This window comes from Acartia tonsa, chromosome 2 (genome assembly GCF_053477335.1).
Source record: "Acartia tonsa isolate MP-2025a chromosome 2, ASM5347733v1, whole genome shotgun sequence".
Lineage (NCBI taxonomy): Eukaryota > Metazoa > Arthropoda > Copepoda > Calanoida > Acartiidae > Acartia > Acartia tonsa.
In genome coordinates, this window is record NC_137261.1 from 49,977,588 (window position 1) to 49,999,171 (window position 21,584).

Sequence of the window (21,584 nt, forward strand, 5' to 3'; positions counted from 1 at the left end):
ACTTTACAACAGTTTAATTTTCTTTTGTAAAAACTTTTTTTAGACTCAAGACGGAAAAATAAATTTGTAAAAGATTATTTTATTTTTGATTATGTCTTATTTTATTAAACTTAATTAGTAAAAAATTGATAATGTATATCTATAATAGTCTCAGGTTTGAGCCCATACTTGTTTGAAGTCAACATTTTCGTCGACTCCCCTTCCCTCAAGTACCCCTAGAGGTTTCTAGTGGCGTTTTTTCGAGTTAATGCGCTGCCATAGCTATATCTTTTATACACCCATATTTTGTCTTGTTTTTCCTATAATTTTTTCTTAATATTAAAACAATTAGAATGTCAAGAAAACAAGGATGTGAACATCCATAAATCCGAAGCTAAAAAAGAGAGACAATTGAACATTTTCATATCTTAAGTAACATTCAATTTTCAAAAATATAAAAGTCTACAAAAATTTCGTGTAAATCCCCTAAAAGATTTATTTGAGTACAAGTTGCTTTTAAGGACATATACTTAAAATTTGAGACTTCATAATAGAGAGTTTTCGCTTATTATCTCAAAATTATTTGCAAATGCTAGATAAATAGCATAATCATGGTCAAAAGTTTTTTAAATTTACATGCGCTCTATAAATTGTGCATAAAAGTTACAGGTATCATCATGATTGATTTTTAAAATTGTGAGCGGTAAAATAATTCTTTGAGCTTGTTTGCAATACCTCCCTGGGTAGAAGAGAGCAATAGAGATTTGTGGACAGATTCTCTCTGTTCCACAAAATACCAGCGGAGATTTATCAGTTTTAATTCATACTTCAATACATTAGTATCAATTTTACATTATTATCTCCAGCAGTAGTAGAATGCCCGTCTACCTAGATTGAAACCAGTTTCGTTAGCCACGAGGGGCCTTACTATTCGTAGAAAATTGACTTTAATACAATACAATAAATGATTTTTTAGTTTAGCTTAGAACCGGTTTTAATCTAGTGGATATTAATCGGTTTCGATGCGATACAGGAATAGTTATTTCTTTCATCGTATTATAAACGGCTTTCCGCGGATATAGAATGTACAATTATAAGATTAAAACCAGTTTTTTAGCCCCGTGGTGCCGAAGTTACGGGCTAAAAAACTGGTTTTAATCTTATGATTGTATATTTTCATATTCGTAAATAGCTGGATATAATACGATGCAAGACATAGTTTTTTCGTATGGATGAGAACCGGTTTCTATCCACCGGATTCGAATGAAAATAGATTTCCGTCGCGTAATACTATCAAACGCTTTTCTTTAGTCAAACTGCGCATTAATAAACGTTTTTCTTTGTTATTTTCAGATACAGGCTAAAAGAATGGAAAAACAAATAAATTATGTTTTCTTGTTATATCTAATCTTCATACATGGTAAGTAATAAGTTTCAAATGGTTTTGATCGAGACATCGTAAAGTGGCACCAAAAAAAATTACGTCATACGAAAATAACCAATGAGAGGCCAGTACAAATGTTACCATAGGGCAATTACAGTGTATACTGGACTCTCATTGGTCAACTTTATTGGTGCTAATTTACGCGGTCTCGTTCTTATCAAGGCTCGGAAGCCGCGCGTGATTTGCGCATAAGCTTCTTTACATACCCTTTTTTGGATTGGGTGCGAAAACATTTTCATTAACATATGAATTGTCATATTATTAAATGAACAGCATTTGATTAATTTTTCGAGTTATTACATTTTTAATCTTGAGATATTTTTAGGAATAAATTTTTGACATTCAAAAAAATATGAAAAATAATTTATATGAAATCCTTTAGGGTTTATTAAATTGTGAATTCTCCTATTAGGGTGAAGTTACCCATCCCCATAATAGTAAAAACTTAAGACCAGTAAGAAGACGGTCTGGCATTCATCCTTTCGTGCTAATTTAAAAGATTTTTTTTTTTTTTGTAAAACACAACAATGTCATTATTTCCTCATATTTGGCAAAATTAGGTAATATTTATCAAAACTGTAACCACAATATCTTGAAAAGATTCTAATTTAATAAAAAAAATGTAAAAAAAAAAGTTGAAACTCAGCATGAGAAAAGAATGGTGGAGTGGGATCTTCAGCAAAATTGAATTCTAATTCATCCAAGAAACCATTTCACAATGTCATTGAGATTTTTTGGTAGAACCCCTTTTTTGTTATTATTGCACATGTAGCCTTCTCCCTATTTTTTGTTAAAATCTTTTTTCAGGTATCTTCCTAAATCTAACTTAACCTAATTTGTTATAGAAAAAGCTCCAAAACTCTTTTAAAAGCGAAGCTTTTCTATCATTAGGGTCGGTCCGTCCGTACGTCTGTAACAGATGGCTTTTTTCGTTAATTTAAGCAGGTTATAATTGTCCTATCGATTTCAAACTTTGCATGGTTGATTCCTGTAGTATAGGTAGGTACGTTTTAAAAAGCGTAGCAACTCTATAATCGTTACTAGAATGTCCGTATGTCCATTTTAAACATGTTGAATTTTAACTTTTTTTAACAACCAATTTGTATGTTATAAAATTATCCAATTGATTTGATTTTTGGAATTCTGATTCCTAGGACAACATAGTACAATGTCCTTAAATATTATCCTGTATTTAAGCAGTTTTTCAACAAATTTAATTAAAATTTTGGTTCGACATTTATACATTTATGTTTTGATTTATCAGTTCTGACACACTACAAGTATATATCTTCTTTTGTTCTAACATTTCAGAGCTTCGCTTTTATGGATGTTGGTCATCCTTGTTTAGTATGAAATTGAGGTTTATAGAGGAATGTAATTGACGGAATAAAAGATTTTATGAGAATATATTAAAGAGTGTTTTAATGAATGACCTATAATGAAAGAACAAGGACTGAATATTAATCAACTTTGTATTTGCGGATCTTAATCTGCATTCAATAATCAAGTATTTGGAGATGTTAAAATGATAAACATGCATAAATATTATTTACAATACTATAATTAATGCTTTCCCCTCAAAGTGCCTCGCGAGCATAGAAACTTAAAGGGAAACCGCCCTAGAATTAAAGATAATGAATATATATTTCCATGCTCCGAGGAAATGGATATTTTGAAACATTATCATACTGATTACTTTTGCACTTATTAAAAGCAAAGCTTTTCTATAATTAGGGTCGGTCCGTCCGTACATCCGTCCGTCCGTCCGTACGTCCGTAACGGATAGCTTTTTTCGTTAATTTAGGCATGTTAGAATTGTCATATCGATTTTAAATTTTGTATGGTGATTCCTTTAATAGTTAGGCACGATTTAGAAAGCGTAGCAACTCTATAATCATCACCAAAATGTTCGTACGTCCATTTTAAACATGTTGATTTTTTTACTTTTTTAACAACAAATTTTTATGTGATCTAATCATCCGATTGATCTGATTTTTGGTATATTGATTCCTGGGACAACAAAGTATAATGTAATAAGCGAAGCAACTCTATAATCAAGTCCTAAAAATGTAAGTTTGTCCATAAACATTATCCTAAATCAAGCACTTTTTCAACAAATTTACTTACAATTTTGCTTTGACTCTTATACATTTATATTATGATTATTCAGTTCTGACACTAAACAATTGTTAATGTCTGTTTGTCCTACCGTTTCAGTGCTTCGCTTTTATGGATGTTGTCATCCTTGTTTAAAACTAAAATTAATCATATTAATAAGCATACATCGACGTCAATTAATTTATTATTACAGATTGGCTACGCTTTTGAAAATTTTCCTCGTGAATGGATTTAATATAAAGAGAAAATTCTAAAATGACTTTAATTGAACATACCCTAAAAGTATGTAAAATAGCTTCGATTTTACAAATTATTACACTGCTTACAATATGTGTAGCCTTTATAGGCTAAAAGAAATATTCAAAGTGTCAGGGCTCGGCACCCGCACGTCAGCCTTACGTCAGCCGCCTGTTAGCCTCAGGGAAATCAACTTCTTACAATTTTAAAAATCAGCTGCAAGTTTAAACCTAATCCAAATATGGCACCTCTATATTTACTAAATGTTTCAAAGAATTTGTTTTAAATTTAAGTCTTAGTCGCGGCTGATGTGCGGCTGCTAAGCCCTGCAAATAATAAATCTTATTTTGTCCCAAATATTGATATATATTAATATCAATAAAATGTATAGATGGGAAAATGGCCATATTTTTCTTCCCTTCATAATTTAAGATTGGTTATAAGAATATTTAGACCTTTCACATAAACCTAGTTCTTAACCCCTCCCTTTCCTTTTTTATTTATGTTTTTTTTTAAATTTCATTTGTGGTCCAATAAAATAAGAGGAAAACACCGGCGAATTTTTAAAGAAAAAAACATATATCATTAGTTCATTTGATATGTTGATAAAAATAACAGCTTCATTATCAATTTAAGATAGTTGACAAAATTGTTCCTCCCAGCAGAAAATGGTTAAATATATGCAAAATTTGCAAAAACAGATATAAATCAATATAATACCCCAGGTTTTGTCTGCGTCTACATTCAGGTTTTCAAATACAATAATTCGATGTTTCACTCAGGGATCTAAAGGGATAAGACAATTGACGATAAATTGATGTACATCCCCATTGGGATTCCCCAATGATTATACATAAAATTACCCCTTTCTTTAGATTACATGGTTAAAACGTTTGGACACTCGACTTAATGAACCAACCAATCAAAATTCATTAAGAGTCCCCAAGGTTGTTGACATTTTTAGGAATATTTGAAAATCTCTGTAGCTACAGTATATAAGATTTGGCAGCAAGAAGTAAGGATTATAGAGAAGCTGTACATATTTCTATATAAATCAGAAAAAACATATTGGCATTTTACCCTAATTTTGAAGCTTTAATTTTATCGCCTCGTATTATAGACAGCTTTCCGAAGGCTCGGGATAACAAAGCTGGTACTAATTTTATGATTTTTATTTCAATATTCGTGAAAAATTTTCGTTAATACGATGCTGTATATAATTTTTCGGTATGGCTAAGAACCGATTTTAATCCAGCGGATATTATTCAGTTTCGAAGCTATACTGGAAATGTATTTAATTGTTTTCCAAAAAGTTTTTTTCAATTGTTGCTATGATATGTGTACTACTTTTTTTGACAGAAGCTGAGTATTGTCCTTTTGTACGGGGAGAAAGTCACTCAAAAATCAGACACGTGACGTCATAAAAATGAGAAAAATGAGAGGAGAAGTGGGAAAGAAAAACCCTAAAAAAAGAGATGGATAATCCCTCATTTTTATGACGTCACGTGGCTGATTTTTGAGTGACTTTCTCCCCCTACGTCCTCTTTTCAAACATTTTACATTTCTAAAAAAGGAAAAGTCTTTGGTATCTATTATCCCTTCAATGATCTAGAAGTCCATTATCATTAATTTTCTATTATTTTTACTCAACGATTCTATATTTCATCCTTTCCCTTTTTGGTAGCAATGTCTTTCTATCAATGTGCTCATCCTTCTGTCTGACTTTCATCTAGACATTTTTACCCCCCCCCCCCACAAAAAAAAAATTAATTTACCAATTACTAAGCGAAGCACCAAAAGATTGAACTGATACCCCTCCCCCCCCTCCCCCACATAAAAAAATGGAGGTACCTATGGGGTATCAAATCTAATAAACTATGAAATAACATAGGCCCCGTCCCCAAATATTTTTGCTTTGGAGGATATTAACCCCTTTTAACCCCTCTCCCTTGTACATCTAGCTAACATTCTACCATTACATGTTTAATACTAGAGGCTACGCCTCTAGAGGCCTCAAGGGACACGTGAAATTGTTTCTTTTCAATCTATTTTAAATTCAGCTATTTGCCAATAGATGGTACAAACGGTTCAAACATACAAACACACAGACATCCTGTTACTTTATTATAAGGATATGTCATCAAATTTTCTCTAATATACAGTATACTATTATTTTCATTCAAAGATATTGTTAATTTATTGAATCTATTGGAGGAAATCATCCTTGTTGCTCAATGATTCTTTCTAGATATTTCATCAAACAAAAGAATCAATTTCAGGTCTTAATGTGGTATCCGCCGAGGATAAATGGCAGACACCGGAGTTCAATTAGATTACGGCAGTGTGACAGACGTGGACACCTTACTATAGAGAAGCTACGCTTCTCTAGCTTTCACTAGATAATGATCAACATCTAATTTCAGTTGTCACTTTATTGAAGGTTTAAAAGATACTGAAGCTATATACAACAAACAATAATAACATGGATAGGAATAAATAATCATAACATAAAAGCATAAATAATACATATACAATGGTCAGTTTGGGCAATAATGATCCCCCATCCCTGAAAAGGGTGGGGGAGAATTAAGAATACAGTTAACCATAATAAACATGACAGATTCAATCATTAATTCTAAGCGTAGGGAGGGGGTCACTAGACCCCTTCCCCAGGACTCGGGGGAGGGCCGTTGACCCTCCACCGAACCCCAGATCAGGGGTGCCATAGGCATGGCTCACGGTTGCCGAATACCACAACTCTCCCCTCGGAAGGCTGGGAGGGGGTTTCCCTACCAGACTTCCGACAGTGGTTGAGGCCTTCGGCCCGCTCCTTAGGGCTAAAATATATACAAACGATAATGATTCAATGGAATCCTAGTGGTGAGTATCTTCTTAGGGTTGATGGGCTCCCAATGTGGGATAGAAGGCAGAGGCTGGCTTGGGTTGGACACGTTGGTCAGCGCCGGCAGGTATCAGGTTTGCTGGTGGCACAGTTGTTGCTGGAACAGTCAGCAGTGGGGCCTGCTGGTTGTTGTTGGCAGCGGCTGGGGCACTGGCTGTCAGGTTGATCGTCTGAGCAGCGGCCTGTCCTCCTGAGGGGCCGCGGGGTCTGCCAGAGGGCGGTCCTGGCCTACCTGGGCGGTCATGCCCGCTGTCAGTGGATTTCATAGACACCATTTCCTCTGCTGCTTCCCTGCCGATGGGAATGGCATCCCAGTCCACTGAAAAGTCCCGGGACTTGGCATGGTTGAGCCTGGCTCTAGCCAGCGCTTTCCTATATAAAGCTGGATGGTACAGGAACACTTGTGATATCGCATTCAGGGCTGCTCGGACTCCTCCTTGTGCTGCTGCCAGGGAGATGATGGTTAGGTCCCCCAGCAGTTTGAGGATCAACAACAGCAAACACAGTATGGCTGCGCCATCTCCCCACTCGTGGATGGCTTGTCTAAATCCAGCCCAGACATCCAGGGCTGCCTCTCCTTCCTCCGCCAGTCGGTCAATGTTGTAGGACACTATCCCATGGTCTCCTGTGGCCGAACAGCTGCCTTGCTGAACGCAGGAGCCATAGGATAGGCCGGTCAGCATGGCACTCTTGTATGCTGGGAACGCCAGCAGTTGTTGCCAGTCGTTCAACTCAGCCTGCGAATACAAGCCACCTGAACTGAAGTCATCTAAGGGTTCTGTCAACAACTGCCTAGGCGTATCCAGCGGGGGTGGCCTCTTCTTGGGAGCGGGGGTTAACTCTATCCAGCCTTCCTCCGCGTGCACAGTCAGGGGGTAGGTCACAGCGTCCACAAAACCTGTGGGCTCTACTGGCACTTTGTCCCAACACTCCTTGTGTTCGCGGACAACGTACTTGTGACGTTGGCAGGTCAGCTGCAGCAGGATGTCTCCCCTCAGTACCGAGAACGTGCTCCCCTGGACACGCACCGGGTGGGCCGGGTCTAGTTGCTGGAGCTTCCAGCAGTTGGCCGCCACTTCTTCTGCTGCGGTGCTTTTCATGCGCGTTTCCAGGGTAAACCCAATATAACCTGCATGTATCTGTGCTTGAAGGGGAACGTCAACATCCCTGGCCGACACTCTGGGCAGCGCAGCCGCGGCTGGGTCAGCTGCCACGAACAGCGCTGGATGGTTTGTGGCATGGGCCTCGAAGTCGCAGTTCACAATCGAGGTGGGGTTGGTCATGTTGATGAAAAACTGAGCCTGATGGTCAACCAGATATGCCTCCATCACCAGGCTGGGCTGGAGGCTGCGGATCAGCCTCAAGGGGCAATCTCTCCCCAGGTGGTCCCACACGTAGGTTGCTTCTCCAGTGATGCAGGACAGCTCAGAATGGGGACACTCTAGGGTCAAGTGGTCAGACTGGGACTCCACCCGTCCATCCTCCACCACATAGGTCTCCTCCTTGACCAGCAGCCGTCGCTCCTGGAGCACTAATTCATTGCGGTATAGCTGGCCCTCAAAGTGGACGTCCTCCCCCTCACAACCCACCCCCTCGGGGCTGTTGACGAGGGCGCCCACCATGTCGATGGTGAAGAACAGGGGGTGGTTCAGCTGGAACGTCAGTGGCTGGGTCTTGCCTGGCAACGTGTAGACTCGGTTCCTGGCCAGGTCTCGGCACGCTTCTGGGTCTATCTTGGTTGGCCTCATGAGGGTGGGGACCGAGGTCACCTTGAGGTGACCCCATACCCCACACCTGAATGTCCACTGGGACACGGTGAGCTGACAACTGTACCCAGTGGTTTCCCTCACCTTGACTTGCTGCAGGACGTGTACTTCATGGCCCAGGGGCACCTCTTGGTGTAGGGGCTCCGTGTTACACATCTTTTCTTTATTGTAAGACGTGACATGGGTGGGGTTGGCACAGTCCCACCCCACCAGGACGTAGCTGGTTGTAGGCCACACGGCTGCCAGCAGGAGGCCCCACAGGACCATCCACCAATGGGAGAGGCTTCCAGGCAACCATCTTCCTCGTACACGCGGCTGGGGATCTTCAGCTCTGGTCACGGCTGCTTCTTGGGACTGGACACGGCTGGGCTGCTCCTGGCTAGATACAAGTTTCCATTGAGCGTTATCTGTATGCGGCCGAGGCACCCCGATACCCTCCCCAATGACAGACTGGCAAGCGACTGGCACTTGCCTGGGTGTCGGCTCCCCTAGCCCTAGGTGCTCCCTTCCCTTGTCCAAAGCATGCCCAGTGGCATGGGGCTGAAGTGCATGTGGCACAGGCTCGCCCTTACTCACTGCCCTCCCCTGCCCTAGGAACTCAGGTGCATGTGGCACAGGCAAGTCCTTATTTTCCCAAATTTCAATCTTCCCAGCCTCAGGTGCAGGGGGCACAGGCAAGGCTGGGTGTTTACAATATTTTGGATACAACACATTTAACAAATTCAACTTATCCTGATGTTGAGCAGCTGGGTTCCCTTGGCTGGCAGGGGGCTCTGGATGGCATGTAGCTGGGCTCTCCCTGCAGGCTGGTGGCGCTGGCTGACTGGGGGTGACGGGTGTCACCCCTTCCTCTGGGACCGCTGGCTCGTTCCAGGACTCAGGTCTCTCGGTGGCGGCGACGGTTGTCGCCCCAGACATCAGGTTGGAGGCTGGCTCGTTCCAGGATCCAGGTATCTCGGTGGCGGCGACGGTTGTCGCCCCAGGCACCAGGTGGGAGGCGCTGGATAGCACCCCCCCATCATCCCAGGTGGCGACGCCGGGTGGCGTCCCATACATCGATGCAGAGGTGCTGGCTAGCACCTCCTGCCTCTCTCGTTCGGCGGCTGCCAGGACCTCCCCATACACCGTCTCAGGGACGCTGGGCAGCGCCCCTCCACTCTTGCTGGGTAGGCTCAGTCGGGCAGGTTCCATCATGTTGAGGCTGAAAGGCTGGGGCCTCAGCACCTCTGGCTCGGCTATGTTGTTGGGCTGTATCAGCTCTGGCCCCAGATGGTTAAGACTGAAGCCTAGGCCAACCCGGTTGGGTTCAGCCGCGCCGCCCAGTAGGTTGATCCTAGCTGGGACAGTCCCGAACTGCGGCATCCCATCGGCTCGGTCCGCAGCTCTGGGGGCGGCTGCTTGCTGTGGTGGTGCTGGGGGCGCGCTCCCTTCCATATGGGCCACTCTGCTGGGCTTCCCTGGAGGGGCACCCTTGTCGGCGGTGCGCCTGCGGCTGGCTACCTGGGCCCAGTCAGCTCTACAATCGGCCGCCGTGTGACCGTCATAGTGGCAACGCTCACACTTGGCAGAACGGTCACGGCGTGGCTGGGTGCGTCTCTCCTCTAGGCTAACTTCCACAGGCGTTGGGCAGTCTCGAGCTCGGTGGCCTCTCCCCTGGCAGCGGTAGCAGCGGCCTGGAACCTTGTCATCTGGAGCGACCTTCCCCATCTGGTGGAGACCCGGAGCCAAGGAGCCAATCTCCATTGGCTCCGACTCGTCATATTGGGGCAACTGGATGCAGGCAGATCCAGTCAGCCCGTCGGTCGAGTCCACTAAGCACACACCTTCCTTCAGCTGCTTAGTAACCATGGTCACGGTGAACATGGCCTTACGAGTGTACTCAGGTACACTCGTAATTTCATGGTTCATCATGAGGCGTTTTACATTGGCGTTACGAATTCCACGATTTAATTCGTCCACCAACAACTCAAGATCCTCATGGTTGTAGGCGTCCCTATACAAGGCGCACTTAGTTGATATGTACGCTTGTATAGGTTCTGTCGAGTGTTGCTTGTAATCCCTAAACGCTTGTTTAAGCGTTTGGGATTCAAAAGCAGGGCGAAATAGCAATTCACACTCGGTCTTGACCTGTTCGTAGGTCAAGGCTTGGCCTGCCTCGCCAAACAGATGGGACGCCATTTCCGCCGCTTGCCCTACCAATGACAGTAGTAGGGCGTTGCGGCGGTTGAGGGAATCATGAGGTGGCACGCGGTAAGCCGCCCATGACATCTCAAGTCTGCGGATATGTGCCGACCAGGATTGCTTGGGCGGCCCTCTAAACTCCGGCAGATTGCTCAGCATCAGCTTGCGGTACTCGGCTGGGGCCGGCTGAGGGTCATCCTGGAGCCATCCTGGGGCTTGGTCACCTCCTGGGGCTTGATGCTGGTCCATTGGGTCAACGGTGAAACGGCGGGCACAAAGTTATACAGTACTAAAATGAATGGTTTGTCACTTGAGGCTTCCTAGCCTAACAGCCAACACTGTTTGTATCACTAGGTTGGGAGTTTAGTTGCAAAGATATAACTTAGCTGTACTTATCACTAGTTAGGTGTTGAGGTTGTAGGGTAGGCTGGTAGAGGTAGATAGATGTTGAGGGTCTGAACTGCTGTCAGGAACTGATTGGGTTTTCCTTTATCACACTAGAGCTAGAAGGAAAGAAACTTGCAATTCTTTATTTGCTAAATACCCCTGTTAAATGCTATGGAGTAGCTCCGCTCCGGTGTGAGTGTGTGTGTGTGTGTGTGTGCGTGGAATCTCCTGTCCTTGTAACGCGCGTCCGCGCCGTCAAATCCGCGCACACGGGGAAAACGCGCTCTCACCCCTCAACTCGCTCTCTCATTGGTCCGCTTCGTCCGTTGGATTTATGATATTTTCCGCACTCTGTTGCGCTACCCGTGAATGGCGCTCTGTGTGTCCGATCGCTAGCCCCACACTACAGACGGACTTAGTCTAGTGTGGGTAGGAAGGGGGAAGCGCGTGAGGGGACGGGGGTAACTCCGTCCGTTCCCCCTGTGAGGGAGGGGGGTAACTGTGTGCTGGTGTAATAGGGCCTTTCTTCTTAATCCTAGGCTTATCTATTATATCACCCTGATTGTATTTGCCTTCAATGGAGAGGGGCCCCTCCCCTTCCCTTGGAATAAGGGGTGTATTGTTGTTGTGCTGTGGGCTTGAGATTGTTTTGATTGTATATCAGGGTCTTGATTATATTACATCTAGCTTCTATTTTTGTCCTTATCACAATTGCATAACAGATTTGTTTACCAACTCTGTTCTATTTTTAGCTGTTATCACAATACACAATAATCCAAGCCTGTTCTATTCTTAGATTTATCACAACACAACAATTTGTTTGCCAAGCTTTGCTCATAAATCTATTGTTTGGCCATCACACTAGGGTGGTAATCCCTGCAAATGTGATATAATATCTGTTTTCTAGATGGGTGGCTGCGTTGTAGCTTCTCAGGATACTCGGAGTTGACGTAGTTTTTCTCTGTTCTGGTGCACTACACTCGTATGTTAGCTCGCAGCTTGCAGCTATGTGGCATGTTTCAGCCTATCGGCGGCAGGGAATGTCCCGTCCTGCTAGCGCCGCTGATCCAAATCCGGCTGATGGCGGCAGGGAATGTCCCGTCCTGCTAGCGCCACTGGTTCGGATCCTGCTATTTCTTGCAGTAAAGTTGGCCTATTTCCAGCCGTTTACACTTATTTGGCTTGTTTCAGCCGGTCCGCAGGCCTGTTTCAGCCCTTTTGGCGCTTAATTCTCCGTTAGATATCAGCGCTGCTCGCGGTTATTCGTCGAATTTCGCTGTCTCGCTTCCACAACTGCCGGATGCAGAGTTAAACTTTGCTGTCCAGGGTGGGTAATTCAGGTTGCTTGCGTCAGTTTTGCCAGATTCACTGCTGGGAGTACCTTAGCCTCAGATGCGCGTCTGCTCTACACTTGTGGTTCGCCGTAATCTCACACAGCTGTCACCAAAGTTGTGGTATCCGCCGAGGATAAATGGCAGACACCGGAGTTCAATTAGATTACGGCAGTGTGACAGACGTGGACACCTTACTATAGAGAAGCTACGCTTCTCTAGCTTTCACTAGATAATGATCAACATCTAATTTCAGTTGTCACTTTATTGAAGGTTTAAAAGATACTGAAGCTATATACAACAAACAATAATAACATGGATAGGAATAAATAATCATAACATAAAAGCATAAATAATACATATACAATGGTCAGTTTGGGCAATAATGATCCCCCATCCCTGAAAAGTGTGGGGGAGAATTAAGAATACAGTTAACCATAATAAACATGACAGATTCAATCATTAATTCTAAGCGTAGGGAGGGGGTCACTAGACCCCTTCCCCAGGACTCGGGGGAGGGCCGTTGACCCTCCACCGAACCCCAGATCAGGGGTGCCATAGGCATGGCTCACGGTTGCCGAATACCACATTAAAATGTTCTCACGCTTGGGGGAATTCATTTTTTTTTAACAATGTAACCTTCTTCAACTATGAAACATTAATGTTATATTCAACTTATATAAAAGTAAAATGAGGTCTTTCTATCTTTATGTTTGTTCTAAAGGATATCGAAAACCGCTGGGCCGATAAAGCTTTCCTTTGCAGTGAAGCTTCTTATAGGTTAAAGTTTATAACCTTAACCTTTCGAAAAACCAGTTTTAAGGCATTTGTTGAAATGATTATTTTTAAATATTTCAAACATAAATTTACCAGAATTGGTTTTCCAAATATAGTATTTTATATAATTATTTTTTTTTATGCATAATTAAGTTTTTACCAAAGACATTTATCTTGAAATACTCTATATATCAATGTTACTTTAGGGGCGAAGCCAAAATCTAGAAACAGATAAAGACAAAGTATACAAAGAACATAACAGTAAACATACCTAATAATGTACAGAAATATTTATTTTACAACATACAAGAACTTTTTTTTTACATTTACTGGACATTTTATTAGTAACTTTTACATCCAGTAAACACACAGATTTTCTTATTAGTTTTGTCTTTTGGATAAAAGTATTTTCATTAAAACAATGAAAAAAAGTATATCTTAATATTAATATGTTAAAAATGTTTTACATTTCGAGTCCAAAAGGTCTGGTGAAATGTTTAGGTATTTTTACATTCATTTAAACAACTGTCAATGTTAAATTCTTCTAATAGGTTTAATCTGAAAAGCATGTCCACAATAGTTCTTAAAGAGGTATTAGGAAGTCCCTCTTCTACATATATACAATCGTTCGTTCGTAATTTTAAAAAAAAAATTGCCTTAAACCACCACAGGACTAGTAGGTATATTCCCTGAAGAGTAGAACCCAATCGGTTCAGTGGTTACCGAGATCTTATGCTTAAGACAGACGGACAGACAGACGGACTGACAGACGGACTGACAGACGGAGAGACAGACGTACATCGTTCTACATTGTATTATAGATAGAGTCACTCTACGAATTTAAAACTTTAACTAAACAATAATTTTACCAGGTGGAGACACCCTACCTCACAAGAGTGAAAGTCAACACTGTTTTTTTAAACATCCAGGTAAGTCAACTGCTGTATCTTATGTTTGATTAATTTTTGCTTTTGGTCTATCGCGCACTTAACTCAAGCTGAAATGGTTGATTGCATTGTCTGGGTTTTACTTAACCTAATATCCTTGAGTAAAAGAGCAACACGTTCAGTTCAAATGTAATACGTAGTTCGTAAAAAGTTTCGAGTGTAGTCCCTTACGTAAGTGGCGTTCCGTCGTATTTTATTTTTATCAGTAGCTTTTTTCTTATTTCTAGATCCTAACCCTGCGGGGCTAACTGCCCAACCCTGTGGGGCAATCACCTAACTTAACTTAACCTAAAATAACCTATCAAAAGCTTCTTTTAAAATAAGACGGAACGCCCCTTAAGAGGCGTTGCTACGAAAGGACTATACCCGAAATTTCTTTTGCTGCCATGCTTTGTTTATAATTATCCTTGTTTATGTAATATTTAATAATCCAACTTTGTAGAGTAATATTATTATTGTGTCCAATAGTCAATTTATATTTTTGGCTAATTGTTTTGGAAGTTGATTAAAATGCATTTGCAAGTTTGGTGGCTGGACATATTCTAACCCCCGTTAATTTATTAAATACAAGTTTGAATAAAATCATCCTTACACAAATATTAGTCCAATGATTTGATAAAAATTCGATACTCACAAAGAAATGATATTATTTCATTTGGGCTGCTATGTATGATACTGGCCTACCATTAGTCAATAAAAATGTTTACTGGTCTGCCATTGGTAATTTAGTCTGTGTATTAACCTATCAATGGTTATTTGTATTGTTTATTTTTGTATAGGCACTATACAGAGCTACGTTAATCTGATATATGATAACAGCTCCAAGTTAAAGTTGGTGTATTATTATAATATATTAACATTCTTTGTTTATGTTTAAAGAGAGTGAAAATGTTTGCATCCCCCTAACTGGTTTATCCATCCATTAGCCTTCCCTTGATTTTGTCCTTACCTAACTTTCTAACAATATCCCGAATTAGTCATTTGTGCTAAAATCCCCCCCCCCCCCCCCCCAATTCAATAAATTTTCAGTAATAAGAAAAATACTAGGATAGAGGGAGAGAGAAACAATAATAGATTAATTCATCTACAAACTTTTCATCCCTCAAATTTGATATGTAAAAAGTTAACTAATAAGAGTTGTGAATTGGGCAAGATTAATTTATCGATGATAGTCTTATCTCCGTGTCCCTAAAAGGTATAACAATTTTGTACATTTTTTAACAGGGCGGGAGAGACATTGGCCTGTTTATTATCTGGTCCCCAAAGTTTTTTTAATGACGTTGCCTTATTCTTTGCTTAACAACTTTGAGGGCTTTTAGTTAATTTTGATTGGTTGTATTTAAACTTTTGAACCACTAATTGTAATCTACAGAAAGGATAAATTTGAGAATTTATCATTAGGAATGTACATCAATTTAGTGACCATTGTCTTATCCCTTAAGATCCCTGGTTTTTTGAAGTTTGAAAATGATACAGTTGATCAAAACATTTTATTCCTAATGTAATAGGGGTGAAGCAGTTCAACCCTATTTGGTGAGTCCGGCAAAAGAGCCCCTAGCCTTAATGATTCTATCAATAAAATACTCCAAGTAGTTACAGTTTTGAAGATTTTTTTAGAACTGATTATACATAACAAATTAATGGCTTTCTATACAACAGATTACAATATTGGGTTAGGTAGAAAATGGGTGTGGAGAGAATGGGGGACTGCAGGCCAGGTGAATTGCAGAAGGGCAGGCCCCTGTGGGGGTAAGGCTGGCGTCCCCCGGAAAAGGGTAGGTTATCTGGAACATGAGGGGGGAGGGGCAACCCCTTCCCCACATCGGCGGCTGGTAGAATTGACCGCATTATCTGGCGGTCAATAAAAGAAAGGGTTGGCTTAGGAATGTGATGGTTAGGGATTAAATACCTGCGTGTTTTATCGGGAGCCCCGGAGCGTGGTATGCTCTGGGAAGTGACAGTCTGTCCGACTACCACACTAATACAAATCTTGCCTGTCAAAGCCACCGCTTTAGGCTACTGAATTAAACAAGCGTCATAATTCAAGGTCTATTCGCAGCTACTGGTAGTATTTCCCTGATTTAGAGAAAATAGCCATCTATCTTCTTCAAAAGCAAACCTTATCTATAATAAGTGTTGGTACTTCCCTTCGTAACGGAAATCTCTGTAAAATTAAGTAGAAAATTAATATTTCATGAAAATGTTGTATCCATTGATGTTAAATTGATTTACTGAGTAAATTTAGATGTTTCTGCTTGTGTACAAATAATTAAACCTGCAATCTTGTCAAATGTAAATCTACAAAAGGGTTAATTTTGTTTATCATTATTGGAGATGTTCATCAATTTATTGACCATAGTCTTATCCCTTTAGATTACTGCAGCCAATACGTCACATAGTTATCCCCTATAGTATATTATGAAATATCATGTCAACAATTTATTTCTACTGAATTTACAATTAATTATTTAGTTTTGAAAATTTTTTTCCACAATAAAAGATCGTTTTCTAATTTCTTTTCATTATATTATTCTATGATAAAACAAGGATGACAACATCCATAAAAGCGAAGCACTGAAACGTTAAGACAAACGGACATTAACACTTGTATAGTGTCAGAACTGAATAATCAGAATATAAATGTATAAAGGTCAAAGCAAAATTGTAAGTAAATTTGTTGAAAAACTGCTTGATAAAAGATAATGTTTATGGACATACTTACATTTTTAGGACTTGATTTTAGAGTTCTTCGCCTATAACATTATACTTTGTTGTCCCAGGAATCAGTAAATAAAAATCAGATTAATCGGATTATTAGATCATATAAAAATTTGTTGTTAAAAAATTTAAAATAAAACATGTTTAAAATGGACGTACGGACATTTTGGTAATGATTATAGAGTTGCTACGCTTTCTAAATCGTACCTAACTAATAAATGAATCACCATGCAAAGTTTGAAATCAATAGGACAATTCTAACATGCTTAACAATTCTAACAAGTTAACGAAAAAAGCTATCCGTTACGGACGTACGGACCGACCCTAATTATAGAAAAACTTTTAAAAAGGTTGGGAAAAATCATCTATATTAGAATTTTCCGTGATTAAAAAAAAATTATTTAATATATTATTAACTAATTTGATATAATCTTGTTTGGATCTTACACCAGATTCATGTTCTCTAAAAAAGTGTAACAAGCAGCGGGCTAAAATAACTATCCCCCCTTCCATTCCTCTCACTCCTACTTTATGAACGAACTGACCAATAAATGACCCAGATTATCATGTACTTGTACTCTACAATCTTGTAGATGGCTAAGATAATGATACTCTTATTCACCCTCCTTACCCCATCCTCTCCCCTCATTTTGGATGAACGAACTTACCAATAAGTTATGTCCATGTTAGCAAGCTAAATTGACGACAATTTTTCCCCTGCTATCCACGTATATTCTTCATCCATTATTTACCAATGCGAACAGGACAAATTGTTGTAGGAATTGATTTTTTACCAATTGCTCATTTGTAGGAACACCCTACCTAGTAGATTTCTGGGTCACTTTGTTGTGCATTCACTTTACTTTTCAGGGATGCTGGGTACAAGGTTTTATAAAAAATTTAGACAATTGAAAACATTTCTTTATACAATTTTATATTCTTTCTAAATGTGAAAGAGTAGTTTATAGTTAGGAGGAAGATTATTTTATATGTTTGCATTTAAATTCATTGTACAAGAAAACAGTAAAAGTGTCTGACTATGACGTCAGAAAAAATTAACAATTAACCAATGAGAAGCCAGTATTCACAATGGTAAAATATATAGCGGCCTCTCATTGGTTAAATGTTAATTTTTTCTGACGTCATAGTCAGACACTTTTACTGTTTTTTTTGTACAATTGTTGTACAAGATAGAAATAAAAATGTATTTAGATTATACGTTGATATTATGACAGGGGAAAAATTGTCTTCAATTTAGAATGCTAATATGGACATTTCTTATTGGTCAGTTCGTTCATCCAAAATGAAGGGAGGGGATGGGGTAATGAGGGTGAATGGGGGTATCATTATCTTAGCCAGCTACAAGTTTCACTTCATTAGAGTACATGATAATCTGGTGTAAGGGCCAGGTAACAATTAATCTATTGAAATAAAACTATCTACATTGCATTGTACAATAAATCATTTCTAAAATATTTTCAAATCCAATAATTAGGCCTTTTAAAAATACCAGCAACAAAGGAATAGGAGAGAGAGAGAAATTTCCAAATGCTTGAATATATTTCTTTCGTTCCCTGCAAAAAAAAAAAATTAACCCTAATCCCTCGAGGGTATGTAGCGTTGAACGAATAACATTTTTGATAGCACTATCTTGGTGGTCACAGGATGCCAGCAAACCTATATGGGTCTTTAAGAACAGAGCGAGGATATTTGCATGGCCTTAACAAAGTATCTAATGTTGAAAAACTATTTAAATATTCCAATATTCAAATTTTTAAACCTATGATTTTAATAAATTTTCGTTCGTGGAAAATTGTCTGTTATACGATGCTATACATGATTTTCAGTAGGGCTGAGAACCGGTTCTTTTGGATTCAAAGTCATACTTGAAAGTATAATCTTTGGTTTTTTTGAATAAGCTCGCAATACTTTTCCCTGGTTCAATAACTTATCCACCATTCTAAAATATCATGGAGGGAGGGGAAATTGGACTGTTTAATGCACCAGTTCCGAAAATTTTATGATATCGTTTCCTTATTCGTTGGCTTAAGAACTTTGAGGACTTTTATTGAATTTTAATTGGTTGATTCATTAAGATGAGTATCCAAACGTTTCAACAACTAATTGTAATTTACAGAATGGGTAATTTTTTGCATTATTTTTGGCGATGCCCATTAATTTATCGGGCATTTTATGTTATTGAGTTTTAAGATTGAGATTTTCTTCGGGTACCATTTCATTGTCCCTGGATTCGACATTAAGAAATTATTTTTCAACCAACTTTGTTAATTAAGCATCTCAGTTAATTGAAACTTTTAAATTGATTAATTCAGGAAGGGAATGGATAATGTCGTATATATTATTTTACAACTTTTTTCTCATCCTATTATATAAAGCAGTAAAGATTGTTAGTCTGTAGAATAAGATTTCGATAACAACTAAACCAAATTAGTTCTCCATTCTATGGAAGCTTCACAAAGGTCCCTAAATGATTTAAGTATATTGTTTGATAAGTCTTAGGATGATTTAAGGCCTTTTTCTGCTTTTCTTATCACCTTTGATAAAGTCCCTAGATGCTACGGGTGCAGTCGCTAGTTACTAACGAATAAATAACAAATGCAGCATTACATACAACTTTATCAAGAAAAAGTAAAATGTCATCCATTGTCTTTTCCCCAGATTCTTGTGATCAAGCAGACTTTGCTTATTGTTTTATTTTTGTACAATGATTTAATTATCAATGTTGAGGCTACTCTGTAAATAAATATGTCCATAAGAACAAGTACGAACACTGTGTTTACGCAGTCTACACTCACTCGCGTACACCCTTGCAAACCCAGCATGGCTATACGCTAGAATTTGCAAGTTCTTCATAACATTTGCTTTAGTTATTAAGTTTTTTTGTACTTTACAATACACAATTTAATGTTTTTTTTTGTTTTGAAATATTCCTAATTTGTTAAACATACGTTACATTAGCAAAGCTACCCCGTATTTTTGAGCTTATGGATGTTGTCAAGTCATCCTTGTTTTAATTAAATTCTAAGGTGCATGCACTGCACATCGGCCTTAATTTGTTTTGATTATCAATGAAAATTATATTGGACTAGTCGACAATTACACCCAAAGTTTGGTAAACAGAATGAATTTAAAGTAATATACATATCAGAAGCTGAATGTGTCAATAAGATCTTTATTTTTAGGGAGTACTTCTAGAGGTCAGGTTTTAGGCTATATACTTTCTAAAAATTTATAAACAATTAAAAAGAATTAGCTTAAGATCTCGGCAAGACCTTCATTCCACTCAAATATAATAAAAGTTCCCAAATATATGGGCCGTCGAATGAAAGATCGTGTTTTTTTTATCAGTATAATTTTCACATCTAATAACTTTTGTAAAAAATAGACTGGTAAAAAATTGGAAAGGGATAGAAAATTTTGTAATTACAAATCAAAGAATATTCTGGCTTTTAAAAATACATGCTTCATAATATTTTGAAAAGGAAAAATAAAGTTTAAAAGAATTTACTAAGGATGCAGAAATTTAAACATTCATCTTTTAAGTAGAAAATTTGTAATATATTAACTTCTTAAAAATTTTAACAAGAACGTTTTATATAAGAAAAAATGAAAAATAAGGATGCCTATCTATTTCGTAGGATGTCTTCTTGGGTAAATGTTTGATTTTAAACAGTTATTTTCTAATTTGTTGTATTCATGTAGGGGGCATTGGTCTGTTTATTACACTAGACCCCAAGTTTTATGATAACGTTTTCTTATTCGATAGCTTAGCAACTTTTGGGACATTTATTGATTTTTGATTGGTTGGTTCATTAAGTTCAATGTCCTAACGTTTTAACCACTATTTGTAATCTACAGAATAGTTAATTTTATGTATCATCATTCGGGAAATACATCAATTTATCGGCCATTGTTTTATTCATTGAGATTCCTGAATTTCTAGCAGACACAAATTTTGTTTATGATTAGTTGTTGCGTATGATTCATTCAAATAATACGAGCGACGAATTTTTTTAAAGAACTAGCTTCATCCTACGTTTTCGGCTGTTTATAGCTGACTTATATTTTGATAAAATCAAAAAACTGCCTATTAAAAACGGGCTTTTTTGTACCAAAATGTGTTCACGTTCCAACTCTGTATTCTAATAGGTCAAATTTACTTATTATGAATCATAATCTATATTTATTCCACATTTCTTTTAGGTAGAATAAGATATGAAGAAGCAGTTTTGGGTTCTACATTATCCATTAGTTGTAGCATTTGTCATTTAAGGTAATTGTTTAAAAATGGATATAGAATACATGGATATTTTCACAGGGGAATTTTTTTCGTCAATTTTGGTTGCTAATATAGTTCCCAGATATTGCTCCATACGTTCAATCAATGGCAAGGGAGAAATTAGAGTATTGTAACATTAGCCAGCTGGGATAAAACATTTTATATATCAGGCTATTTGAGAATCTTCACAATATCCACGTATACTAAATACATTTGTATAGAAGCCATGCTACTCTGCATTTCACCTGTCCTGCTCAATAGTGTTTGTTGATCGACTCTTTGTGCTTCTGTTGTTGATCTATCCGTAATAGATATTCCATTCATTAATCTTAGCATGTTAGAGTTGTCCCAACAATTTAAAACTTTAGTTGTTGATTCATATAACATTAAGATTCAATCTAGAATCATTACCAGTAAGTCTGTAGATATGGTTTCTTAACTTTTTTTGTCTGCAATTTTTACACTTTTTTTAATTTAGATTCTGAGCACAATTATGA

General features: G+C 38.7%; 1 protein-coding gene and 1 long non-coding RNA gene across 5 annotated transcripts in view; both read left to right on the forward strand.

Annotated features, from left to right (window-relative positions):
• Window positions 1-21,584, forward strand: part of lig (ubiquitin-associated protein-like lingerer) — a 498,059-nt gene that overhangs the window by 432,816 nt on the left and 43,659 nt on the right. The window lies entirely within an intron of this gene.
• LOC145312843 (uncharacterized) lies at window positions 1,331-21,083 on the forward strand. The gene is made up of 3 exons (XR_013877143.1): window positions 1,331-1,399; window positions 13,995-14,051; window positions 21,012-21,083. It is a non-coding gene; the product is annotated as an uncharacterized LOC145312843 (long non-coding RNA).